General features: G+C 32.8%; 1 pseudogene; it reads right to left on the reverse strand.

Moving 5' to 3' along the window:
• Window positions 1-6,125: 6,125 nt before the first annotated feature.
• Window positions 6,126-6,911, reverse strand: LOC146888278 (secreted RxLR effector protein 161 pseudogene; annotated as a pseudogene).
• Window positions 6,912-12,538: the final 5,627 nt, after the last annotated feature.

Genomic DNA, 12,538 nt, shown 5'->3' on the forward strand with positions numbered 1-12,538 from the left:
TAATTAGCTTTTTACTAGATATAAGAGGTAAAAGTGTAAGACCCGGGAAAAATAAATAAATAAATAAATATTTATTTAATAAATGCGAGGACGGAAATTCCTAAGTTAATTAATATAGAGAGAAGTCAAGGAGTAATGGTAGCTCAAGTGGTTAAGAATATTTAACTATTATGATAGGACTTGGGTTTGAACTTTCTTTATGCTTGACCATGGTGCTTGATAATATAATCCTAGATGTATAATTGTTACAGTGCAATGAACTCATCTGTTAATGGTTCTGTTAATGGTGTTAATTGGAGTGTGCTATTAGAGCGGGACAATGTGGTTATGAATTTATTTGATACGAATAATTATTCTTTTTGTGGATCAAAATTGGTGAAGTGAACGTGAATTAAGCTTTTGGGTTTTTTTTTTTTTTTTTTTTTTAAATTACTGTGACTTGTTTTTGGTTTTGGTACAGGCAACTACGCAATTTTGTTACTTGAATAATATATTGGCACATTGTTTTTCTTCATCTTCTTAAAAGTACTTTCGGTTCTGGTAGAAAGGTGGTATGTTCTAGGGACATTTCAATGTTTTTTTTTTGTTTTGTTGTGACTATTGTATGATACTTTTTTATTTTTATTTTTATTTTATCGAGTTAAAAGTTATCTTTAGTTTGATAAGTAAGAGTTGTTTTATTTTTTTAACAAAAGTGCAATTATTTTTTTTAGTTCATGGTGCTTGCAATGAATTAGTTTAAATATTAGTTGTAAACGGATTATTTTCTTCCAGTGGGTGCAACATTTTTTTTTTCATGCATTAGAGTCTTAGGTGCATGAATATCCTTTTCCAAACGTTGCAAATATAAGCAATTATTATAGTATATCTAATATAAATTATAAGACTTTTATAATATAATAGTTATTGTAATCCGTGTGGCATCAATTCTCCTTATATTACGGGTTTTATATGTGTAGAAAAAGAATTATGTATGTGTGAAGCAATTTAAGTGTTCAATATTCGTATAATAAAGTATAAAATAATATTTTACTAATTTGGTTAATTTAGTTACTATTGGTTAGGAAATTGATATATATATATATATATATATATATATATTATATATATATATATATTATATATATATATATATATATATATATATATATATATATATATATATATATATATATATATATATATATATATATATGAATAGTGTTGATACAGATGAAGATTTAAAACAAAATGGTACATAAATAAGATGTAAATAATAATATTTTATAATATTGCCAGAATATGATACATCTTATTGATTATTATAATTTATATTATATGGATGGAGAAAGTTTCATGCTATATTTTATTTTATATATTTATAGACTTTGAATTCACATAAATGTATATTTATGTATAAATAATATTTTTTTATGTAGGTGAGTTTATTTATTTTTGGTTAAGAATATGTAATTATAAAGTATATGGTCGAAGTCTTTGGCAATTATGGGTGTGGGAATTTGTCTTATTTACATGGTTATAGGTTTGCGGAAGTTTGGTTTGTTATTAATCAATTGCTTTGTGACGTGGTGACCACATTTTAAGTTTAGTGGTATTGTACCTTAACTTTTATTAGGCTTGGGTTTTATAAGGTTTGCGGGTGCAGTGTTTTATTTTGGGCATATGTTAATTCATGGTTTTGGCAATTACCGTGAGGTATGGTTGTTTTATGAACATTTTAAGTGCTAATTATTAAGTTTTAGGTGGAGGTTAAATTGAAGGGTTGTATTTCTTTTGGAATGTTGCTGTTGCTTTTGTTTTTAATGTTGTTGTTTTCTATTATGCTGTTGTTTTTCTTCATGCTGTTGTTGCTGCTGTTTTCTTTATGTCGATGTTGCTGCTATTTTCTATTATGCTGTTGTTTTTCTTTATGCTGCTGCTGCTACTGTTTTCTATTTTGCTATTGTGTTTGTTTTCTTTATGCTGTTGCTGTTGATTTTTGGTTGTCGTTGTTGTTTTTCTTTTGCTGTTGTGGTTGCTATTTATAATTGCAATGGTGCTCTCTGTATTATTTGGTGCAGAATTTGTGGCATGTTTTAATGGATAAAATAATAAGTTGATAGTGAATGACATCAATAGTGAATAAAGACATGATCTCAACGGTGAAACCATTGTTTATATAAACGTGTGAATTGTGATTCAGTCATATGACTATGACTGGATAGGTATATGTGCCATTATGAACTATGTGTTAGGTGTTTGGGGTTCTGTAGAACCTGTCCAAAATGCCAAAAACCAGTAGCATTGGCACTACTGGTATGGTGTCTGGCGAAACGGGGCAAGTCGTCAGGCGATAGGGACCCAAAATAGTGGCAGTGGCCACTAGAATCGCGTGGCGCTTGGCGGTGGGGATGGTTTCGCCATGCAAAAATGGTTAGGCAGAGAACCCTGAAGATGCGTGGCGCCTGGTGGTGTGAGGTGATTACCAAGCGGCCTGGAGCGTGAGTGCACTTAGAGACGCAGAGTGAGGCGCCAGGCGGTTCTGGGTGTAGAGGTAGATTGCATGAGGAGGATTTTACACAGCTTTGGATGTAGGTCTTGATTCGATGCTTTGCTAGGGGCCTAGTTACAAGTGCAACTTGTATTGGGCTCACACATGGCCACTCGAGGTTGTAGCCTGGTGGTTTTGGAAGTCTAGTGGAGTGTGCGAGATCGTGGCTCGTACGGATGAGTTCCGGAAGATTGGCCCCCTCGGTGTTAGTTGACGAGTTGGTAGTCTTGGGACAAATACAGACTGCGGTTCGTATTCGGGAACTCCACTTGGTGTCACAGATCGTGGCCGTGGCAAATTTATTCCCGCGTGTGGACTATTAGGTGGTGGTCTGTAGTCGGAGGGGCGAGTAGACACTCGTGGCAGCAAAGATCGATCAATGTAATCATTAAAGGGTGTAGAATGAAGATGCGTCCAAGGGAAGTTTAGGAAGTCGAGGATTAAGGATTGTGGCTTGTGAGTCTTAGAAAAAGCAACGCTCTTACCGAGTTTTGGTGAATATGTAAGGGTTGTGCTCTTGCTAGGTTTATGGATTTTAAATATTTTGTAAACCCTTATCTTACCAAACTCGAAATTTGTAATCGACGATTATAGTTTGTGGATTTTGGTTTATTGCGGTATAACAAATGTTTTAAATTTTCCCACGTTTTGGGAAAAGGAATTGTCATAAATGCAATTTTATGCTTATTTCCTATTTTAATTATTTAAATTAGTAATATCCGATCGGGATGTTACAAAAAGAATAGACATGATTAGGTATAATAATATTTAATTGAGAAGTTACTTTAGTTAAATTTACTATGACTAATCTATAAAGTTCTTGTTTTTGATTGAGGAGTTACTTTAGTTAAAACTGAGGATGCCAACAAATTAATTGAGAAGTTACACTGATTATTTTGAAATCTTGGACAAGAAATCAATAACAATAATCTTTAGAAAACCAATGATGAATCCTATTTTGAAAAAAGTAGTGGAATTGACCTGTTTTACTATTAATGTGTTTATAATATTTTATTTGCTTGTCACTTATTCTTTAATATCAAAATCCCATCTTTTCGTAGTAACTAGTATTAATTACATTAGAATATATTTTTATAAGAATCAAATATTGAAAATCAATTCCGTGTTTGTTGGGAGACGACTCAAGGTTAGCTTAACCCTATCTAGTTTGATCACTACTAACTAAACAATACTGAAATTGCTATAGTTAAGTAGTGTTAATTTGATCGAATCAACGACAACATTATCACATACTAACTTCTGTTGTGTGACTTTGGTGCAACTTAACAACTGCAATTCAGTGAAATAAAGGTGATTTGAGGTTGATCAAGAAAGAAATCCAACAAAGGTGCATATTTGAACTGATGCTCAAAATGACTAAAGATGCATATTTGACCTCTAAATTGACTTTTTACGTTTGAGATCCAATTCTTAAACTAGCTTTTCAAAACTAAAAGAAGTGGTAGTGTTGACTTGTACCAAGCTTCAATTCACCTTAAGAGCATGGAAATCCATGTAGAAACGAGGAAAATCAGATTATGCTTATTTTGGTGCTATAAAGTTGACTTTTTGTTTCCAAACTTTAATCTTCATTCCACCCAAGGAAATTCAATAAAAGCACTATTATAACTCGTGTTAAGCCTAATTGCATGATAAAATCTTGCTTTTAGTTATTCTTGGCCTAGATCGTTAGTTTTTAGGTTTTCTAAGTCTTGGTTAGTTATAGTGTAGTTTGTTAGTTTTTATAGATTCTAGTCTTAGATAGGATAATCTAGCTCTTAGGTAAGGTATTAGAAGTAGGATATTAGAAGTAGGATGTAGTGTAGGTTTTGGTTTTTAGTTCTAGAATTAGTGCTAGATTTGGGCTATTTTGGTGCTACAAAGTTGAGTTTTTGTATATTTATAAATGTAAATATAAATTGGTTTAGATTTATCGAATGAGATTAGGTAAGGGTTGAAAGAAAGTAAGAATACATAAACTACTAAAACCAAACAATGCACTTCATCAACAATCACTAGTAAATTTTATAGATAAACTTTAAAGCATAGCGAAATTAACAAAACCAAAGTTAGGGAATATTTGTCACTAAGACCCATCATTTGCTGTATATTCCAAATTAGTAGATTTAACAAATTCAATCACAAACCAATCATTATTTAAAAACGTGGGTCCCATATAACCATTATCATGCATGTAGTCGTGTATTAAAAACCCATGTACCTCCTTCCAACTTATCAAATTAATAGAACTAGGCATATGCAGGGGTGTAACGTGAGAAACCTCCTATGTCCAAACAAGCATCAATACTATACACAATACCGAGCATTCCATGAAACCCAAACATTATATTAATCAAAACCAAAAGAAACAATGATGAAACCAAATGTTTAATGCAACCATTATAATTCAATGTGAACAAATAAAATCCTCAATGACAGTAAGTATACAGTTTTTAACCTTCCAAAACTTAAATTCAATTACCCTAAACAATTTTCATCAACTCTATTTGGTTTCAACAACACATCAATGACATAGAAAAGAGGGAGCATATTCATCTATATTTACATAAAATAACTCAAATAATCAAACCTCTAAACCCCAATAAAACCAAATTCAACTCTCAAAACTTAGTGATTAGTAATCAGCCAAATAATGTCCAATCGACTTTCAATCAACAAAACCAAATAGCAGAGTAATTAAAACAGGGAAGGAGAAATAACGAGGGGGAATATGAACCTCTTGTTGGCGTCGATATTGTGAAGGCAGGGAAATAAACCTAGTTGATGCCGCTGTAAAACTAATTAAGGATCTTTAAGATCTAAGATTCTTACACGATAAAATATAATAGAGCACTAACCTTGATCCATGAGAGGAGTTGTGAATATGCGTTCTTCAAATTTGTAATGTGCTCTTCAACCACCGTTTCCCAATCTATCTCTTTGCGTTTCTTTCTCTTCTCACACGTTCTTGATAAGTTACTGTGAAAAAACCTTATGGCCAGAGACAGAATCCCAATCCCTTTTTTATAAACCAACGTCCATCAAGTTGGTTTTTCTTTTATCTTTATCTTTATTTTATTTTATTATCACTTCCCATAATAATAACCAATAGATCTTTAAATTTTATTAAATCAGAATTGGGTCATCATAATATTTCAAATGAGTCACTAATAGAATTAATTCGTTAATTAATTCTAACATTCTCCCACTTGACTCATATGATGTCATAACATTATATGATTTAATACATAAACATAATGCGCATTAAAAGACCTTGCATAAATTGGTTCCATCAATATTCATAATTACAGATATAGAAATAATAAGAGTCATGGCGGTTACACATCATTCGGTCGACATGATCCCTTCCATGTACCACTATATCATCCCTTACTCCTTAATATGACCTTAAAACGAGAAGTCCATAATGGGTTCAAACATAATGTCATTTTACAAAGCAATAACATAACATAATTTGTTTTCTTCATCATAATTTGCATGCATAAACATAAAGAAGAAAACACGAATTTTAGAAATTTATACATTAGGGAGCTCAGAGTGTCGCATAAACATTAATAACATTAACAATTAACATTTAACATTCACTAGTAGACATAATGCCCATATTCTTTATATGACCAACATACAATTTGGGCGGTAACCCTTTTGTTAAAGGGTCAGCAATCATAAGATTTGTACTAATATGTTCTATTGACACTCTACGTTTATGAACTTCTTCTTTAACGGCAAAGTATTTCAATTCGATATGCTTAGCACCTTTGGAATACTTGTCATTTTTAGAAAAGAAGACTGTTGCGGTATTATCACAATAAATTTTCAGTGGCTTAGAAATACTATCAACTAGTCCAAGTCCTGAAATAAAGTTTCACAACCAATTAGCCTGAACTGTGGCCTCAAAGCATGCCACAAATTCAGCTTCCATGGTGGATGCAACAATGACAGACTGCTTCGCACTTTTCCATGAAATCGCTCCTCCGGCTAAAAGATACACATAACCAAATGTAGACTTTCTTGTATCCACATAGCCGACAAAGTTTGAATCTGTATAACCTATCACCTCAATGTGATCAGATTTTCTATAAGTAAGCATGTGATTCTTTGTTCCTCTTAGGTATCTTAAAACTTTCTTTGCAGCTTTCCAATGCTCCAGTCCTAGATTACTTTGGTATCTACCAAGCATACCAACTGCAAAGCTAATATCTGGCCTCGTATAGGTTTGAGCATACATCAAACTACCAACAACAGATGCATAAGGGATATTTTCCATTTGTTTCCGTTTCAAATCATTCTTTGGACATTGCATGAGACTAAACTTGTCTCCTTTCTGTATTGGAACAGGAGATGCTGAACATTTATCCATTCCAAATCTCTCTAAAACTTTATTAATATATGCATTCTAAGACAAACCTAACAATCCTTGTGATCTGTCACAGAATATTTCTGTTCCTATCACATAGTATGCCTCACACATATCTTTCATTTCAAAGTTATTAGAGAGAAACCTCTTAGTCTCACTTAATAGACCAAGATCATTAGTCGCAAGCAAGATATCATCAACATACATAATCAGAAATATAAACTTACTCCCACTGACCTTCAGATATATACACCGATGAATAATGTTTTTCTTAAATCTAAAGGACACAATAGAATCATTGAGCTTAAGATACCATTGCCGAGAAGCTTGCTTAAGTCCATATATTGATCTCTTAAGTTTACACACCATGTGTTCCTTTCCTTCTTCAGCGAACCTCACCGGTTGGTCCATATAGACATCCTCTTCTAAATCCCCATTCAGAAAAGCAGTTTTAACATCCATTTGATGCAACTCAAGATCATAATGAGCTACTAATGCCATGATAATTCTAAAAGAATCTTTCTTAGAAACAGGCGAAAATGTTTCCTTATAGTTAATTCCATCTTTCTGAGTAAAACCTTTGGCAACAAGTCGGGCCTTGTAACGTTCAATATTGCCTTGAGAGTCACGCTTAGTCTTAAAGACCCATTTACACCCAAGCTTTGTAATGGGCTTTCTCTTTGTTGCTACTAACATCCGTGATAGCAGCCGACTTTTCAACTTGAAAAGCTAGATCAAGATCCAACACACCTTAGTGAAATTGGACTTGCTCACTCCAGTTAGGGAAATTCAACCCATTAAAGACTGAAATAGACAAAACATGCGAGTGTAAAGATACCAGAACAAAGACTGCAATTAACACATGCCTAACATTAATGCTTTAAGTCATAAAACTAAACGTAAAAATATATTCAAACATAAACAATCATTCTATGCATACTAATGTTCTCCTTTGGGAGATCCAATAATACACAAACATAAGCATAATGATGCTAATCATATTATAACATTATTGATAATTAAAATATGCATCAACTAGAAACACCCACTACCTTTGGGTATATAAATAAAACTAGTGACGCATACAAAATTATCTACAATCATGTTCATTAATTATGAGAACAATTAATCAACCTTTGGGCGATTATTAAAAGCCTTATAATTAATGAATTTAAATTAACCCATAAATTTAATTATTCATATGGGTAATTGAAATAAAAACATTAATAATTTGAAATCACAAAAAACTTTAAAATTTTGGCCACTTTGGTGACTAACAAAATTTATCATAGTTAATTTCAAATAAATAAATACATATTTAATTGCTATAAACTTTATATAGCATCCTCATTAATTTTAATTTAACAATAACAAACATAAATATTATTACAAATTAAAATAAAATTATGAATTATTTATATAAATAAAATAAATATAAATTTGTTGGTGACGTAAACCAATAAAAACATTACTCTACTTTTTCACTTTACGTTACTTGAGAATGATCTCCATTCAATTTAATAATACTAAGCATTTATTTAATTTAGCAAAAGCATCCAATTCACGTTCATTGGTCAGTTTTTCATCAGTTTTTCATTGGCACGTTCACACTTCATTTCAATATTAAAATAAAAAACACTTTCACACGTAACGGTTTTATTATATTTTCGTTCAATGCCAATTAAAATAAAAACACCATCACAGTAAAAGCACACATACAATTCCAATTAAACTAATTAAGGATCTTTAAGATCTAGGATTCTCACACGATAAAACATAATAGAGCACTAATCTTGATCCATGAGAGGTCTTGTGAATATTCGTTCTTCAAATTTGTAATGTGCTCTTCAACCACCATTTCCGAATCTATCTCTTTGCCTTTCTTTCTCTTCTCACACGTTCTTGATGGGTTACTGTGAAAAAATATTATGGCAAGAGACAGAACGCCAATCCCTTTTTTATAAACCAACGTTGATGAGTCCATCTTCAAGAGTAAGGAAGCCAAGGAGAAGCCATGCGGAATTGATGAAGCTTCCATGGAGAATGATGAAGGTGCGGAAGCTAGAAGAGGAGAGGAGAAGTGGTGCGACACTGGTGTTTGGAGAAGCTCTCAAGTGAGGTTGGGCCAACACTTAAGGAAGTGGGCTAGAGGAAACCAAGAAGGAGAACTCTAGCCTAAGTTGATTCACAAAAAGAGAGGAGTCTGGAATCATCTCAATAGAGTTTCTCTACTATATTTATGAATGAAAATACAAGGATCCTAAGCTCTCTATTTATAGTAGAAAAGGAGAGCTAAGTGGTCTAAAAAAATGGAGGGAAAAAGGATCTAGAATGTGGTATTTGGAGCCAAAAAGAGAGCATGAGGCAAGTGTGACTTGCCACCTAAGCAAGTCACATGCGACTTGCTTCTAGGCGCATAAGAGAAGCTTGGTGACCAAGCTTGGAGCAAGAAGGATCTAGATCCTCTCACAAATGCGCTCTCCCTCTTGTTGGGCCAATTTCAAGCCCAACTCTTCTTTGGTCCAATTCTCTTCAAAGCCCAAAAACCCTCCAAGGCCCAATACATGGCCCAAACAAAAACCTTATTCTACAAAGCCCAAAATATAAGGCCCAAAAATAAACTCTATTCTAATATTTACAAACAAAGAGTCTTAGGCTAGGTCTTCACATCTTCCTTGGCCCATGTAAAGTTCATCTTGGGCCTTGTATGTGCATTGGAGGCCCATTCCTCTTGTATCCTCCTAGCCATTGCTCTTGTTGTGGGTCCCTTGGTTAGAGGCATCTCATCAAACGTCCATCAAGTTGGTTTATATTTTATCTTTATCTTTATTTTATTTTATTATCACTTCCCATAATAATAATAACCAATAGATCTTTAAATTTTATTAAATCACAATTGGGCCATCATAATATTTCAAATGAGTCACTAATAGAATTAATTCGTCAGTTAATTCTAACAGCCGCAACAAGGGAATACGAAGCCTAAGAACAAATAGCAAGCCCAAATAGAGGTAATGGAAAAAAATGGAGGTCTAGCCCTACGAGATTTAGCGATGGACGTTGGCCGAGAAAGGGAAGGAATCTTAGCTTTGCTTTGCACTAGGTAGAGAGAACAAAATGACTGGATCAAAGCTAGAGAAAATGAGAGTTATCCCTCCATTGTGAAGTACGTGTGTCTCTTGGAGGAAAAAGAAGAGACCCAAAAATCTCCATGCGATGGTGATAAAAAAGGTTGCTCTAATCATTCGTTAAGGTTGAGAGGAGAATAATGAATATGAAAAAAAAAAGTCAATTAGGAAAAAAAGAAGAGTGAAAGTTGTGCTAGTAGAAATGGAAGTAGAGAGTGAAAGTGGAGGTTGAAACAATTTTTTAGTGGAAACGAGGTGGCAAAATTATGCTAAATTAGATATGGTTTTTTTACTTAAACGTTGTCTATTAAGATCACATAGGTAGTGCTGAACTCTAAAAACACTCTCTATTGGTTTATATTAAAATATTAAAAGAAACTATAAAAGAAATATATATAGCGCCTTTTAAGTAAAGCTTTATTTATGGGTCGTCACTTTAATAGTCTTTATTTAATAAAATGATGCCTTTTCTGTTTTGATATATAACGTATAATTAAATAAGCGTTGTCTATTACTAATTTTGGGGGTAGTATCCATGTCATAATGTGTGGATATGGTTGGATTAGTTTGAATTAATGGATACTATATATTGTAGCGTGTGTTTACTTTTGGTCATGTACTATTCAAACAAATGGATTTGTAAGTGATAAAGTTTGTTTGTTTTGGTAAATTTGAAGGTGATTGAAGGAACTGATTTGCGAGAGAGTATCATATTTCCATCTTTGCATAATTGAAGAAATGAGCAAAGATTTACTATTTATCCAATGCAAATAACCAAAATTGTCCTTCACTTTTTTTCTTAAATTAACGTGTGCGTGTGGTGGTTGGTTTGTGGTGTGGTTTTGCAGGCAAGTTTTCCTTCACCATAATAACTAATAAAATTATTAATTTTTTAATTCAACAAAAAATTAAAACAATTTTTCAACCAATCACATTTTATTTTAAATTTATTACATATACTAAATTTTTATTCTAACTAAACTGATTATATTTTCTATTAATTCTAAATTAATTTTACCTAAATAAATTTTATTTTCTATTCATTTTCATTATAGGGACAAAAGAGTAATCTTAGAATTTAATCTATTAAAACTTTTTTTATCTGTCACATTCATCAAATTATTCACAATCTTTTTCTTCAAATCCCTTCATCTATCCCTAAAAACAAACAACACAACAATCACCTCTCTAACCCTTCAAATTTATCTACTCACTCTCCTTCAAATCCTCTCCTTAATCCAAACACAACTTTAATGCCCTTACCAAAGTTATTTCAATATTTTTAATATATACCTTTTAATATCTCTTACTCTTTTTATGAGGTCTAAAATGATGTAATTAATTTGTTTTATCATCGTACCATTCAAAATTGGGAATTTACGAGTCTTTAGGGAAGCCAAATAGATAAAATTCATTATTTTAATATTTTGTCTCCACCAATTAATAGATAGAATTAATAGAGATTTTATTATTATTTTTTACTTGAAATACCATCTTATAGTTAAGTTCTAGAATGTCCACTCACATGAAATTTTGACCCAAATAACATACTTTGCCTTTTTGCCCAATGGCACAATGTAGATTTTATGTGTATTTTTTTCTTGAAAATATTACCTTTAAACATTGGAGGTCCAATCTACTCGAGAGTTTGCTTGATCTTTGTCAAATTCTTCTAAGTTACGTTTATGAAGAAGAGTGTTTATACTTATTGGTTTACCGATGAGTGCCCTGGTTTTGGTCGAGCATCCTACTATTTTTCTGCCTACTTTTGGTGTTTGTCTTACCTGGGCTGTTAAGTACCCAGTTTGGACTCTTGGATACAATAGATAACTAGTTGGTTTTCAAGGTGTATTAGGCTTTCCAGCCTCTTATGGGATTATTATGCTTCAAGACTTATGCTTGACCTTCATTTGAGGGATGGACAAGTTCATGACCTAAGGTCTAATCATTGGCCGGGAACTGGTCGGCCTTATATGATACATCTGTCCCCCAACCTTTTGTAATTCATTTGCTAAAGGTTTGAGGAGTTTTAATGGTCTTATTCATAGGTTATGCCGACATTTTGAGGTTTGTGCAAGGTCGAGTTGTCTATGGTTCCTGGTTTTTCTATCTTTCGTGTCCTCAAATCGTTTCTTATAGAAAAACAAAAAACTCCTAAATTCCTGTTTTTCTTTGGTCTACTCCCTATGGGTATGGTAGCCCCCAACCTCAAAGAGTGTAAATGACGTAAAGGTTTTATTAAGGGTGTGATATGACTAATGGGAAGGTGAGGAAGATGGGCTTGGCTTTGAAGCTGAAGAGTTTTAATGTAAAATTGCGTACTAAGCTTGGCACACAAATTGAAGGAAATGCGAAAGATGCAGAGTCGCGATATGGCTTGCATTACTATGGCGTTGGCAAAGATGTAATGATGACATTATGATGAACAAGAAGATGAGGGTTGGTGGGGTTGGCTTCAAATGGCAGATCATTTATGCTTATTTTGTTATTAAGAGCTACACT

The sequence above is a fragment of the Vigna unguiculata genome, chromosome 2, assembly GCF_037176805.1.
Source record: "Vigna unguiculata cultivar grain cowpea cultivar isolate G323 ecotype 2 chromosome 2, ASM3717680v1, whole genome shotgun sequence".
Lineage (NCBI taxonomy): Eukaryota > Viridiplantae > Streptophyta > Magnoliopsida > Fabales > Fabaceae > Vigna > Vigna unguiculata.